General features: G+C 30.2%; 1 protein-coding gene across 5 annotated transcripts in view; it reads left to right on the forward strand.

Moving 5' to 3' along the window:
• The first annotated feature begins 2,927 nt into the window (after positions 1-2,927).
• The window catches only part of LOC106682296 (F-box/LRR-repeat protein 7), a 179,789-nt gene continuing 169,257 nt past the window's right edge, over positions 2,928-13,459 (forward strand). For 2 of the 5 annotated variants that reach the window (XM_067053639.1, XM_067053640.1), the window contains exon 1: positions 2,948-3,065. The gene's annotated coding sequence lies outside the window, so the exon portion shown is untranslated. Of the gene's footprint in view, positions 3,084-13,459 lie in introns of all 5 variants that reach the window. The other 3 variants (XM_014423066.3, XM_014423067.3, XM_067053641.1) reach the window with 3 other exon arrangements.

Below are 13,459 nucleotides of genomic sequence, written 5' to 3' on the forward strand. Positions count from 1 at the left end.
TATTGAAGAAATTGTAAAATAAAAAGAAGAAATTGCAAAACAAACGGGACTATCCTTTCGCAATGTCATTTGAGATAACCTCTATACCCTTGCGAGTTGTTTCATGACAAGGTGAAAGGTCATACTCTGTTTCCAGAGGACCTCCACGTGGTAGACTGAACCAAAGGTCAATCCTTGGCAAATAAAATGTGAAGGAGCGGATAAGTTGAAAGATAACAGTTACTGTCGTCTTCAACAGGAATCGAATTTATCCAACCACGCCGATTGCGTTTTATAATATTATTTTCCAAAAATATAGTGTTTGTTTCATGTCGTTTATGTATAATAAATTTTTTTTCCGGTTCAAATATTTTTTTAACATTTCACATTATTGATGATATTCGTGTGTAATTAGCATAATGAAAGTAAGAATACATGTTAATTCGGTATGTCTAAACATTTGTAAGATGATACCAAACAATTCTCGATTAAATTATTACCACTGTGTTTCCAATTTCAATTACTTAAATATATGAGGCAAAGGACCTTAAATTATAGCCATATCGCTTTGTAAAATCAGAGAATATTTGAGTTTATTTGGTTTCTATTTATGATGATTACTGCATCTGTTGGAACAACTCTTGGTCACGCAGCTTACTCCATCGTTTGTTTAATATATTATTATTTGTTAATTAAATTATTTTTTATGATATTAAATGTGACCACGGATTTTAATTTAATTATATCTGAGTTTATGTGTTGAGTAGATAAACGAATCACCCATATTTATTTTGAAGTCGGTTATTTATTTCTATAAATACGTACTCACAGCTCGATACCCAGAGATGCTGGAACCGTAATCTTTCGTAGGACGTATACCAAATGATTGGTCTGGAAAAAATACAATAATCGTAAAGACCTTCGAATGGTGCTTTTTTTCGATGAGTAATAACAAGGTGGCCTTATGTGGGATCGAATAAATGTTTTTACTATACTAATTATTTTCCATAGAGAGATTCCGAAAGTCAGGCCAGGTATATGTGTGTGTGCTTGTGTTTTGAGTATATATAACATTATATGGGAAATGGGAGAACGTTTTGAGTATTTAATAATATAAATTAATTTTGAACGAGTTATATGGGCCGGAATATTACATTTAGTTGAAATAAATTTATATATATATTTATATAGAGCTTAGATAGTCAAATAAATCGCGTTCGTGAAGTATTATATAAAAATAATATATATATTTAAAAAATTTTAAACGATCCATTCCCAAATATTGATATATATTGTGAACACTTTTTGGAGAAAATAATCATTTGGAAAACCTGTGTTATTAGATATCTTCATTGTCTTAAAATACACCATCGAACACAGTCATTGTAGGAATATTCGAAGGTCGATAAAATAAACACTAGTATGGTTCTAGTCTAGGTTATTTAGAGTTATGTTAGATTAATTTACGAGTAATATAATATTTATGAGTTTCACTCACATATTATCATTATAATAATTCATTTTTATAATTTCCAACCCTGAAAACCTGCAACAAGTGAGCGTGTTTACAGATTACTATCAAATTACAATGGCTAGAGAAGAAAGCAGCACTGCCAAGACGATTCTATACCATGAAGTCTCGTGGCCATCATCTTATCAGTAGCCTCGGAGAGCTTTCGAGAAAAGATAGGAAAGACAGTTGTGTGTGGTGTGAACAGCCAATCTCAAAAATGAAAAGTACGATTCTGAAATTACTTATTTAACTCTTTCTTTCCCTACAGGTGACACTTCTTAGTTCTTCTACCCCGCACATAACTTTAGAATGTCTAATGGAAAGGTATAGAAGATTCCCTTAAAGAATCGGTAAACAGATTTTATATGGGTAATTCTTCCGGTCCGAGGGATCCGGGAGGATTTAATCGCCAAGATCCACAATCTTACAAACATTTTTTTATGGTTTTCGACTGTTTGTGAGCCAACGGTACGCGATATCGAACAAATGTACGGACAAAATCGTTTGGGAATTCAACTTACAATGAGAATTCGTCATCATGACAAGTATTTGAATATCCTCGGCCAGCATATATTCAAATTATGATGAAGAGAATTTGAACTGGCAAACGATTTTGTGTTTTACATGGATCTTGCTAATTTACGACTTCAGGACGCTTCGGTTTGGAAAAATCACCCATATAAAATCGTATTTGAATCAGATTCTGTGAGGATGAAAGGGACTATATCTATTTAGAGCCAAATCGGCAATAGATAGAATAAAAATATTTTTATGGGTGATTTATTCACATAATGAGGAACATTAAGCCTTTTATAATAAATTACATAACTTTGGAACATTAATCAAGTAATCATAATCTACTTTTTTTTGTTGTTTTTTAAAATCATGCATGAGGACTCCTTGTAAAAAAACTTGTCCAGATGAAGCAGGGCTGAACATGAAACATCCTGGGAAATGTAAAATTACTTTACTCGTAAACTTCTGAATTCTAGGATTCAGCCCTGATAAAGCTCTATAAAGTTGGGCGAAACGTTGTTTATTAATGAGTAGTTATTTTCTGCTATTTTTATAGCTTTCCGGATCGCTATACAGACCATCTTTCTATAATTACACGTGGAATATTATTCGTGAAGGACATGATTTTTTAAAAACTTTTAATAGTTAATAGTGGATTTTTAAAGCTTTTAATGCATTTAATGAATGCTGTCAATATTTTATAGCATTCTTAACGAAGATAGATCCGGTATTTAATCTTAGTTACCACTTGTAAATGTTGGGTCTACCAAAAAAGCCACAGCCAAAGAGATCAGATGAGATGAAAAATCGAAAGTCAAAAAGTGACTTCCACCTTGTGGAGGCTGTGGACCCTAGCGGAACAGAGGGAGGAGAGGGGAGGGGACCAGTTGTACAGGATAGGGACTGTACCCGCCGAGCAGGGGTGGGGGGAGTGGGGTCACCCACAGTCTAGTTCAAATCTCCATAGCACTTGGATTTGCCCCTCGCTTGTGCATTTTGTGCCCCTCATCATGGATCATATGTCATGCTTCTAGATCGTCTCTTCAAGCTGTCACATGTGAGTGTCCTCTGTCAGGTGATCAGTGATAAATATTTTATTGTTTGAATGATTTAAATGTTATTTTTCAGTCTCAGTCTGTACAAATAGGTTGAACAAATGTGTGGAATTTGTCTGTTAAGCTATATTTACTTCTTGTTACATATATAATTAGTTTGTTTCAATCATGTTTAATATGTAATGTTCGGATAACAGTGTCTAAGTTTTAAGATGACATTTGGATTTAAACAGAGTTCAAAATCTTCATTTATTTGAATACCTGGACCGAACCACTTCAAATTTTAAAACGAAAGAATATTGTTAAAGGATCTATTTCTTTTTTTAAAATACTTAACCATTTAATCGATCGTTAAAGTCTCCAAGGAATGCACTTTAAATATCCTTTATCTTGAACCTAGTGTCCGTTTCTTTCCTAAAGCTGATAGTTCTGTTTTTTACTTGTATTTTATTATTACCAATTTGGTAATATGATTCAAGGCATAACAACTATTAAACACAATCATTACCATAAAATCAACCTAGCGATAGATCGCATAATGTGTATCTGTCACAAAAGTAATTTATATTGTTATATCGTATTTTTATGGATGTATTTCATCTTCAAATTTAGATTAATACTTAAACTTAAAAAGACGTAAAATAATAGTTGCGGTTATGAACTTGGGGGTTGGCGAACCGAAACAAGTTTGTTTTGCATACCGGCTGCAAATTATGTCTTCACTCGACCTCCTCCTTGATACCTTGTCTCAGATTCTCGGTGTATATAAATTCTTAAGTTTAAAAAATTTAAAACTAAACTTATTATGATAACGAATTTACTCTCAAACTTACATGCAAATGCCATAAAAATTTAACATTTTAAGAATGTTTTGTTTCTTAAAAATGAATAACCTGATCTTTAATATTATGTTTATAATACGTTTCGAAATAAAATAATATGCTTTATTATGTTAATTGATTTAACAATAAAACTAATTAATAAAACTAAAAGCTAGAAACGATTTCAGAGTTTTAGTATTGTTAGATATTATAATTTTCTTATCAGAAATTTATATATATAATTAATAATTTTCTGAATTTTATTTTTATTCTGCATTATGTTAATGTTATATCACGGCCGAGTAAAGTAAATAAAAAAAGTTGTTATTCACTTCTACCTACAATCACATTCAATATCATTTCATTTGGTGGTACTTGATAATGATATAATGGTAATATGTGACATATTACTTGTAAAAGAAAGGTTTTTGTTAATTTGTTTTAAAAATAGTTAAATTTTCTTGTAAATGGGTTAGTATTAAACAGTTTAAATTTCTTGATGTTGCAATATTTGACACCTCCAGAAATCTTTCTATGCGTTAACGTAAGATTTGATCAGTTGAATTAAGATGAACTTTTATTCTCTAACCCTTCTTTTCTATGCAAAATTAGAAATTGTTTGCATTATCGCTATCACAATTTTAGATATTTTGTAATTTCTATTTTTATTTGATTTTTTTTTTTTTAATTTGTCAGTAAAAGAAAAGAAAGAATAGCTCAAAATAGCATTGATAGTATATAAATTCTCACTCAATATCTTTTATTTGAACTATAATTTAAATAATTATCAATGAATCAGATTTTGAAAAAATCAATTATTGCCTAAAATATTATTCAGAAGAATTTATGATTAGCTAGTACTTTATTTGAACAGTTTAGTATTTCTTCATGTAAACTAGAATTTTCAACCATATAAAAATAATTTAGGTTGCAGTGAAAAATATATGTATACCAAAGAATTTGAAAAGTTCAGATCTAGCAAAAATATTTAAATATAATATGATCCTTGATATATATATATATATATTTGGGGAATTCATCCCGCACAAATCGTAACCAACCTTGAACTCAAACATACCCATCTATTAAAGAAATTAGACCAATCAATAACTTTTGGAATTTTTAAAAATTATGATGGAGATACTTAAAAATTTACTTTTCTTGGAATAATATTGGCTTCTTTTGCTAAATTTAATAGTTTTGCTTGAATAAATGAGAGGCATGGGTTAATTTAAATCTAAGCATTTTCCAGTCAAGGTGATTAATTATTATGCACGGTAAACAAAAGAGGCGCCAAGATTGTAATATGAAGGCCATCTATTTCTACATACATCTTCTTTTCTTTGTATTTGCATTCTGTTTCTTCCATCTTTTTTTTTTTTAAGAACTTAAAATATAGATATTAAATATAAATATCTCTATATAAAAATATTCTGAGACGAAATAATATGATTTAAAATGGAATTTATTCAATCTGAAAGGATTCGTCTTACTATTTGGAAACCACTGTGTTTTTAAATGTTGTAAATAAAATTAATTCAAATAAGAAAAAAAGACTACAAACTATCGGTTATAGAATTTTATAAATATATGGAGATATGTTTGCAATATTTATTTTAGTTTATTAATTTTCATTGGCTTTAATAAACTTAAGTTTATTACTAAATTCATTTCCTTCAACAATTCTGTACCGAGTTAAATGATTAAATTTTTCTTACTCATTTATTTTTTTATACTATAATCTCCTTAAGTAGTTTCTTTAGGATAAAATATTTTCGTGTACTTAATACACCAGTTTTCATTATTTATTTTTTTCTTTATAAGTTAAATGTGCAACCTAGCAACTACTGACAACAATAATTACCAATTAAAGTATGATAAAGGAAATGGATACTTAGGTAACTATACTATACCTGCAGATAAGCGTTGTGACAACTAACGACTGCCACAGTGACAAGTTGTTTCTCAATTGAACCTGATTCTTGTCGTACGCACCAAGTTTTGATAAGTCATACTTCTTCAAAGTCTGTTTCATTAAGTACATCAGATCAGACCTCGGTCTACGCGTTTTACTGATAATCGTCAATTACTTATTTAGTGATGATTTGCTTTATCCAGTACCTTTATTCAGTCTTCAAATGATACGACTTAAATATATAATGTCTTGGCCCTATCCCATAATGAAGACTGACTTTTTATTTAATAATGGGGACGACTAGTGATAATAAAAGTGATGTCTGTACTGCTACAACCCATGAAGGGTGATGAAGTACTGTTACTAGACCAACGGTTGTACAAGGAGGTGACTTGATCAGAAATAAGCTCGACTACCAGCTTTTTACTCAATTAAGGGGACCCACTTTATTGAGGCTGGGTTTACTCCGGAGGGCTGACTCATGGTTATAATGAAACAGAAAATAATCATCTGCTATAGCCGGATTCGAACCCTGGTCCTTCTGGTTAGTAGCACACTGCCTAACCAATGAGCTACACACTCACTGATATTATAGCAGTTAAAATGTAAAATAGTACAAGTCATCTTACACTCTGCAAAACTTATACTGTTAGTGTTAACGCCATAATATAATTACGTTGTAAATAATTGTAAATAGTATTGTTAGTATTTAGTTTTATTTACAACGTAATTCTATAATGGCGCTAACAGTTAGTTTTTAAGTTATTATAAAATATTGCTCTAGGGTGATATAATAATGTCGGTGCAATATCTAAAAGAAGTATCTCAATATTTCTGAGAGTGTTTAGGGTTGAATCATAGCAGGCGAAAACTGTCTCAGTTCAACAGTGTAACATCTCAAAAATGGTTATTTTGAGCTATGCACGTAATCTTAGTAATAAGGTTAAGATCTGCACAGTAATACACAGAATCATAGTAAAATAAATTTACTAAAATCTAAGTTAAAATTAAAAATAGAGATATTACAGTTTTAAACTGTATAGACCTTACTCTTATTGATTATTGATTACATCCATATCTCAAAATAATCATTTTTTGAGCTGTTGCTCTGTTGAGCTGAAAGCTAATTAATGTAGTAGCTTATTTCATATTTTGATTCGTTAAGTAACAAAGCTGTATAATGTGTATTTTTAATTAGTTAATTAATTAGATATATTCGGAGGTTTTAGGCATTGTGGATAGAATTGAAGAATGTAAACACAACAAAACTCAAAATAGCAAAATTTATAAAACGCCAATTCGCATATTGATATGAAACATGATGTTTTTGGTTTGTATTTATATGATCTTCATATTTATTTTGTTCTGAAGACGACTGAATGAGTGAAAACTTGACTGGTTAGTAAGTTACTCTTCTTTATGACATTTGAAGACATTATGACATCTTTCGATACTACCCTTACTTTAATTTTATTAGTTTTATAGTATTATAGAATGAAATAATAATTTTAAAAAAGACATAACCTATATAACGGGAGTAGGGAATAGGTCATCGTGAGGACACTTTGGGTTGATCATCGATCGCTCGTATTGTCTAGGGTGAAATTCCGTGTACCAGGGACTTTGAAGCGATTGCAGAAGACATAACTTTCTAGCCATAGTTCTCGACATATTTTATATGGATCAAAAGTTATCAATTATCCATGTACTTTTAATTCCACTAGACGTGAGTTTTTTGGCCTTTTAAATAATTATTGTTGTTTTTTACCTAGGTAGATAAGGCATATATCTGTGTTTCAGTACGATGTTTACTCGGCGAGCTATTGACAGGTTAGCAAAAAGTAAGTCATATTATTCTTTTATGATATATTTTTCTGGTCAAAAAAAAAAAACTTGAAACATTGAAATCAAATGCATCCATACTGTGCATATTTATAACAACGTTTTCATATTTACAAACAAATAGTACAACTTTTACATCGCAGTTGGTAAACAAATTAAATTTTATTTTAAGTTAGTAAAAATCTATCAGGAAAAAATGTCGGAAAATCGATTTTTTTTAGGTAAGGCATGTATGGAATGCTGCTATCAAAAGTTGGGTCTGGAAATTTATTTTCTTCATGAGTCTATATTTTTAAAACTTAATAAGTGATTTAAAAAATAAAAATAATTTTGAACATATATTTTACTTATGCATTTATACCTCACTGGAATGCACCTGATACTGAAACACAGTGTATAATTATAGTATTTCACACCCCTTCTTTCCTCTTGGAATACTTCTATGACAACAAGTCGACCGCGACACGCTTATAAGATAAAAACTAGATCTTATATACAGTAATAACTTATTGTACATTATAATTATATTTTTTAGATCTTAACATAAACTATTGTTTCAACTGATAGTTGTTTTAGTAATGTAAAGAAAAAAAAATTGGAAATATTAAAATTTTCTGTATAACGGAAGAGGACATGAAGTGGCTGACAGTGAAGATAGAGGACCGGTTCGAATGCTGCTATGACGAACTGCCAACACTCCGGGCAGCATTCCTACTCCCCTTCACTGCACATGGCTTCCCTCTGCAGCATTTCCGAATATTTTAACATTTCTTCAAATTTCTCAGTTCTATTATGGCCACCGTACAGATAGCCAGTAATAAGAAATAGATCCCCATATCTGGTCAGAAATAAATCCATATATTGCTGTGAAATTATATATTTTTTTAAAACTTAATAATGAAGAACACGCTAGGAATAGTAAAATCGTCTGGTCTTATCCTGTCTCTCATACGTTTATAGAATGCATAAGAAATCATAGAAGCAATAATTATTTATCGTAGAAAAAAAAATCAAAGTGTTTTCTAAATCCGATCTGAACCGACATACTTAAAAAGACTATAAACTATCGGTTACAGAATTTAATAACCTTAAGTTTATTACTAAATTCATTTCTTTCAACAATTCTGTACCGAATTAAATGATTAAATTTTTCTCACTCATTTATATTTTTATGCTATAATCTCCTTAAATAGTTTCTTTAGAATCAAATATTTTCATGTACCTTAATATACCACTTTTAATTATTTTATTTAGTTGTTTATAAGTTAAATATGCAACTCTGCAACTACTGACTACAATAAAAGTATGATAGAAAAAATGGATACTTAAGTAGTTATAATATATTTGCACCAGATAGGTGTTGTGACAACTAACGACTGTCACAGCGACAAGTTGTTTCTCAATTGAACCTGATTCTTGTCGTACGCACCAAGTTTTGATAAGTCCTACTTCTTCAAAGTCTGTTTCATTAAGTACATCAAATCAGACCTCGGTCTACGCGTTTTACTGAAAATCATCAATTACTTATTTAGTGATGATTTTCTTTATCCAGTATTTTTATTCAGTCTCCAAATGATACGACTTAAATATATAACGTCTTGGCCTTGTTCAAGACAAAGTTAGACTTTTGTTTAATAATGGGGATGACTAATGATATTAGAATTTAAAAAAATGAAGTCTGTACTGCTACAATCCAGGAAGGGTAATGGGAGTACTGTTACTAGACCAACGGTTGTGCAAGGAGGTGATTTGATCAGAAACAAGCTCGGCCGCCAGCTTTTTACTCAATTAATGGGACCCACTTCATGACGCAGGGTTGACCCTGAAGGGCTGACTCTCGGCTATAATGAAACAGAAAATCATCATCTAAATCTTAATAAAGAAATCTGACATACTTAATCAACCCACTATGCTGTTAAGTAAGTCATATTCCATCAAAGGAAATTCTTATGAGAAGAAGATGGTTGGAGGTGCGGAAAGAATGAATAAGAATAGAGTGAATAAGGGATTAAAAAGAATGTTAAGAAATGTAAAGTGACTCTTTCTCCATTTTCTTATTTATCCAAGTTATTAAGTTATGTTCGCCATATCAAAATATTTAAGTCGTATTATTTACTCCTTTTGGCTTATATAAATTTATATTTTTCATCTTTAATTATTTTATTTTATTAATTACATATACCTTTTCTTTCTCACTTTTTTCATGAATTTAATTTTTTTTTTAATTTTCGTTTTTTGTATATATGGCTTATTTTTTTTTTCTTCTCCCATTCATAATTTTAATATTACTGTATTCTCGTACTGCATTTACTTTCTTGTAATGTTTATAGGTACGTCTTCCAATAATACTTATGTAACTTAATTATCTATTTTTTTGTTCTGTATCTCCTTTTATCCATTATGGTCGTTATTTTTTTTTCTTAACCCTAATGATGGCCTAAAAATTCTGGCTTAAACGTTAGCTCTAACAAAATAGTTCTACTTATTTGTGGTCTTCGCTGACCGCACCCCCGACCATCTCCTATAATATCCACGGTCAACAACTGACGCGTCAATTAGGACACTATTTAGTTGAGTAAGGACATCTAACGTTAAATAAAATATAAATGAACGTTAAATAATTACGAGCTAATGGCTCAAGTCTCTAAAATAATAGAAATAACTATGTAACTACCCAGTTATCGCTCTTCAAGTAATATCTAACCATATTAACATCCTTAGAATATTGAAACAGAAGAATTTTAATACAGATAGTTATTATTGGTAGAAGCAGCATGTACCACCCACTTCAGAATTCCTTATAGCCGAGAGGCAAGGCGGTTGGAAAATAAATAAATAGAATTTTTCACATTTTATCTCGCTCTTTCTCAGTATCTATGGCCTAATATCTGTCTTTTCTTCAGTATTTGTTTAAATACTGTTGTTTAAGCTGTAACCTGTAAGAGCTGTTTATCTTGTCCGAAATACCCAAAAAAACAAGAAACTATAACTTTATCAAAAAAAAAAAATAATAATAATAATAAAGCTTCATTATAGATACACCTCGAAAGAGTTTTCGAAGTCATTAGATAGGTATCCTACAAAGTCATTATATAGGTGTCGAGGATTATATAGGTATCCTACAAAACGTTGAGAAGATGTCTCTAGTACAAAGCTGGAAAAAAAAATTAAACGAACTAAATTGTCATGGATACAATCTTTATTTATTAATGAACCATTAATATCTAATAATTGTAATTATTAAAAAGGCAGCTATTCTCTAGAATGAAGACTTGATTTTTTTTTTTAGTAAAAAACATTTTATTATTTTGGACTAACGAGGTATCTAAGTGACGAAATATTACGTAAAGTTGGTACCTAATGCACTTTTTGCTCTAAAATACTATTATCGCCTTCACAGATATATCTGATTGTCAATAAACTTTCTCTAACGTTCTCTAACTGATTAAATATTTACCTCAAAGCTCTCCTACAGTATGCACCCTAATCAGTTAGAGAAGATCTGGAAGACCCAAAGCCAAACTAACCTAGGACAATATGATATATGTTGCAAACTGTAAATGAATAATCAGACATATACACACATGTAAGTGTCATTTACCATACAAGGGACATTACGAAGAATGGCGTTTAAATATTAAAATAAAAAAAACTAAAGCTATATTCATAATAACTTTTTCTTTTTCTTTTTTTTTTTTTTTTTTTTTTACTATTTGCTAGAATATAGTTCGTAGAATAAATGTGCTTATAAGTAGAAACATCCAGCTGGTAATGCTTACACTTACATACTCAATATGACACAGACGGCACACAAATGTTTTAGGCACATAGTTCCCATCCAATTCAATAATTTCAATTTTTAAAATAACTAAATACAATTTCAGGTTGCAAGATAAACAAATGAAATGGCCGGATAAAACTGGAGACATCTGGTCTCCTGTCATCATCTGACCTCTTTTCGGGAGGAGTCCCGTTATAAAATATCTTTTTATTGTCAAGATTTTGTATCATTTAGAAGAGAAAATCTGTTATCTAAGAAAATATCTAATATAACGGACTAAGTGCTCAAAAAACTCTATTATGAGGTTATTACAGATTTAATTAACAACGAAACTTAATTAATGTTATTAATTACATACTGACACCAAGTGATTTTAAACATCTCCCACTACATTCAACGAATAAGAAAAAAGTAGTTTATAGGCTACTAAAAGATTCCAAATACAAAGCCTATTAAACAGAATATGTTGAAGTGTGGTTCAATTTCTAGTTAGTGAGCCTCTTTGGCAGTTGAAGTGGGATGTCTTGTCTGTCATCCATTAAAATTCCAACTATAAAATTCGTTTCTATTTTATTTTTTTCAATTTTCGCTCTCTTTAACAAAAAAAAAGTTGTATGCAGCAATAATTTAAATATTTCATCTCAATTTTTCTTGGTTGATCAACACGTATCCTCGGAAATAATATTATAGGGCACATAGATTTTTTTTCTGACTATAAGAACTCTTCCCCGAGAAATCTCTAGAATAGTCAGTTGAATTTTATTATTTATTTTTTAAATAATATAAATATACGGAGTTGAGCTTTGAGGCTCCACTAAATCCAATCCTAACAGTCCAAAATCCTTTGTAAAATCCTTAATGCTCCTTACTTTGTCACAATTCAAGTCATACATCAGGACCTCAATATTCCATATGTTGCCGATTTGGCCAGAACCAGATACCGTTCCTTCCATAATAAACTTCTCAACCACCCAAATCCACTTGTTTCTAACCTGGCTTCTCCTTCATTACCTAATAATCCTCCTAGGCGTCTGAAAAGAAGATGGCCTCGAGATCTTCTTCTCTAGAAATGTTATTGGAGTTCTATCAGTGGGTAGATTCTCCACATGTTTTTATCATGTCACTATGTCACCTACAGCAAATTTACTTGTTGTATATATGTGTATACAGTTGTAAATATCAATAAATAAATTAATAAAAAAAAATAAAATAATATAAATACCTGTTTATCTCATAATATAAATATCCTGGCTTACCATGGCTTAAATAGCAATTTTGAATTTAGTTATATCTTGTTAATATAAAATTTAAATTTTTAACTCTTAGGAAGTATAAAAGCTTGAAGTACATCAGTAAATACTTCGTGCTAATAAAGTAATTTAAAAGTCTTCCAGATACTTTAAAATTTATGAAGCATAAAATCGGATAAAATTTGTATCCGATAATATCTCCACCATAATCTCGGGACTGAATCCGTCAAGACATCGTTAATTTTTATTAGGTGCATTTTCAGGGCAGAAGGCGAAACCTTTATAGTGTTTAAGCTCGAAAAATAAAACTTATATTTTTATTGAGCACTTTGTATAAAATCAGCTTAACCTGTTTAGTTATTTGTCCTCTGCAGCTCAAGTTCTTTAAATGCAATTTTAAATCAAATTTTAGACGCTCCTGGTTAGTTTTAGATCTAATATAACGCCAAAAAAAATTATTACTTAAAAGATATGAAACTGAAAATTTTTGGTATATGTCTGGATATAAAACTTATTTTATATACATAATTTATTACCTTGAACCTTTGTTATAAAAGTTCATCGAAAACAAAAGTATCAAAATTAATTCTGAAATCGAAGAAGTTCTAAACTACTCAGTGATTCAGACGCAATGCTGATTTATTATGGTTCGACTTTATATATATGCTCAAATGCATGGTGTTACAGAGTTTTTGTTGTGAATAAATCTTTATTAAACAGATATATTTATGGTGTGTGTAATCTAACACAACCATCTGTTTAGAATGATGGCACTCCGGTGGAGTAG

This window comes from Halyomorpha halys, unplaced genomic scaffold (genome assembly GCF_000696795.3).
Source record: "Halyomorpha halys isolate HHAL.00 unplaced genomic scaffold, Hhal_1.1 Scaffold400.1, whole genome shotgun sequence".
Lineage (NCBI taxonomy): Eukaryota > Metazoa > Arthropoda > Insecta > Hemiptera > Pentatomidae > Halyomorpha > Halyomorpha halys.